General features: G+C 37.0%; 1 pseudogene; it reads left to right on the forward strand.

Moving 5' to 3' along the window:
• Nucleotides 1-1,502: 1,502 nt before the first annotated feature.
• LOC123781378 (U6 spliceosomal RNA) lies at nucleotides 1,503-1,595 on the forward strand (annotated as a pseudogene).
• Nucleotides 1,596-3,119: the final 1,524 nt, after the last annotated feature.

Below are 3,119 nucleotides of genomic sequence, written 5' to 3' on the forward strand. Positions count from 1 at the left end.
ACTATTGTGACTACACCAAATAAAAAGCTTTTGTACAGTGAAGGAAACCATCAACAAAATAAATAGGCAACCTACTGAATGAGAGAAGACATTTGCAAATGATATATCCTATAAAGAACTTATCAAACTCAGCACCAAACAAACAATCCAATTAAAAATGAACAGAGGACTCAAGTAGACTTTTTTCCCAAGAAGACATACAGATGGCCAACAAACACATGAAAAGATGCTCAACACCACTAATCATCAGGGACATGCAAATTGAAACCACAATGTGTTATTACCTCACACCTGCAGAATGGCTAAAATAAAAAACACAAGATATAACAAGTGTTGGCAAGGATGTGGAGAAAAAGGAACTCTCCTCCACTGTTGGTGGGAATGCAGATTGGTACAGCAACTATGGAAAACAGTATGCAGGTCCTCAAAAACATAAAAATAGAATTACCATATGATCCAGTAATTCTGCTACTGGCTTTTTACCCAAAGAAAACAAAAACACTAATTCAAAGAGATTTATGTTCATTGCAGCATTATTTACAACAACCAAGATATGTAAAAACCCAAGTGTCCTTTCACAGATGAACTGATATAGAATATGTGAGATATATATATCTATATCTATATATAGATATATATACTATGAGCTATTAGCCATAAAAAGAATGAAATTTCACCATTTGCAACAAAAACAGATGAACCTAGAGGGTACAATGCTTAGTGAAATAAGTCAGTCAGAGAAAGACAAATACCATGTGATTTCACTCACATGTGGAATTGAAGAAACAAAACAAATGAACAAAGAAAAAAGAGACAAACAAAAAAACCAGACTCTTAAATGCAGAGAACAAACTGGTGGTTGCCAGAGGGGAGGTGAATGGGGGGATGGGTGAAAGAGATAAAGGGGGTTAAGAACATACTTATCTTGATGAGCAGGGAGAAATGTATAGAATGGTTGAATCATTATATTGTATACCTAAAACTAATATAACACTTTATATTAATTATACTTCAATAAAAAATAAAATAAAATGTTACTTTATAAAACTTTTTCTGATTTTCAAAAAAAAAAAAAAGACATTTGTTTGAGTTGGTGCTAACCTCCTCCTTCCCTAGGACAGCACTACTCTTGGCTTATCTTTAAGGCAGTTGGGATGCATGGGAAATAACTAACTCCTGGATTAATAAAAAATTACTAAGGAAATAATGGAAGATATTTTTAAAATATTATCTTCATGATATGGGTGAAAATCCATAGTTATGCCATTAGGATAGATCTTTCATTCATTCATTCATTCATGCTTATTTCTAGAAAGCCAACCTGGGCCAGGCACTGAGGGTAGCAATAAACTAAAATTTCCCACTTTTCACAGCCCAGGGAATAGCACTGATATCCACACATATGATTGTCTGATTTTCATAGAGCCTTGAAGAGGCCTCACAGAAAATGAGTTACTGTTTTTCTGGACTATCTGTGATGAGGATAAAGATATTTGCTCTTTGTGCTCACTTTGGCAGCACATACTAAAATTGGAATGATAGCATGGACCCTGTGCAAGGATGACATGCAAATTCATGAAGCATTCCATATTTTTAGAGCTGAGGTGTCCATTGACAGATGAATGGATAAAGAAGATATGATATATATATATCATATATATATCACTATATATATATATCATATATATATCACAAATACCTCTTGGGTTACACATGAGAGGATAGAATGCTATGGTATACACACACACACACACACACACACACACACACACACACACACTGGAATATTACTCAGCCATCAGAAAGGATGAATACTGACCTGGATGGAACTGGAGGGTATTATGCTGAGCGAAATAAGTCAATCAGAGAAAGACAATTATCATATGGTTTCACTCATATGTGGAATATAAGAAATAATGCAGAGGATCATAGGGGATGGGAGGGAAAACTGAATAGGAAGAAATCAAAGGAGACAAACCATTAGAGACTCTTGACCCTGGGAAGCAAACTGAGGGTTGGGGAAGGGGAGATGGGTGGGGGGATGGGATAACTAGGTGACAGGCATTAAGGAGGGCAGGTGATGTGATGAGCACTGGGTGTTACATGCAACTGATGAATTATTGAATACTACATCTGAAACTAATGATGCACTATATGTTGGCTAAATTAATTTAAAAGAAAAAGGATATTTGCTCTTTGAGGGACCATTGCATCACGCCTTCCGTTCAAGGGTGCTTTATACCAACCATGTCTGTGTTTTGTATTCGTTTTTTAAATTACCACAAAACTTTAGCAGATTAAAACAACAAGCATTTATTATTTCACAATTTCTATGGGTCAGGAATTTGGGAGCAATTTAGCTGTTGAATTAGCCCAAAGTTTCTCATGAAGTGCAGTCAAGCTATTAGCTGGGGCTGCAGTCATCTCAAGACTTGACTGGGGTGAAAAACTGCTTCCAAATTCACTAACGTGATTATTATCAGGGCTTAGAATATCTCCTTCCAAACTTATTCATGTGGTCCTCTCCACCAGGCTGGCTACCTTACAACATGACAATTGGCTCCACCCGGGAGAGAGTGGCCAAGACAGAAGCCACAGTCTTTTTAAAATCTTGTATCAGGATTGACATTTTATCAACTTCTGCCATAGTCCGTTTGTTAGAAGCAAGTCAATAAATTCAGTCCACACTCTAAGGCATAAGATTACCCCATGGTGTGAATACCAGGAAGTGGGGATTATTGGGTATCATCATAGAGACTGGCACAACCTTCTTCACCTGCCACAAATACCTCTTGGGTTACACATGAGAGGATAGAATGCTATGGTTTCTCCCAATTCTTTGGCATAAATGGTCATGGGCATTTGATGAAGTGTTTTCACAGATTATGCTTTATTCTCAAATGAGTTTAGGCAGATCAGCCATGATGGTAGTGATGGCTCTCAGGCCTGCAGAGGCTTGTAGGATACTTCCTTCTAAGGCAACTTCTTGTAATCATTTGCTCACTGTTTGCTGTTGAGAGAGCAACTTAGAATACAATTATGGAATCTCAAATGAGTGGCTAATGGGATGAATGAGAAATACAGGAGATTTTCCCTATGATTAGTCATGTCTTGCCATT

This window comes from Ursus americanus, chromosome 18 (genome assembly GCF_024610735.1).
Source record: "Ursus americanus isolate L20-20 chromosome 18, mUrsAme1.1.p, whole genome shotgun sequence".
NCBI classification, from domain to species: domain Eukaryota; kingdom Metazoa; phylum Chordata; class Mammalia; order Carnivora; family Ursidae; genus Ursus; species Ursus americanus.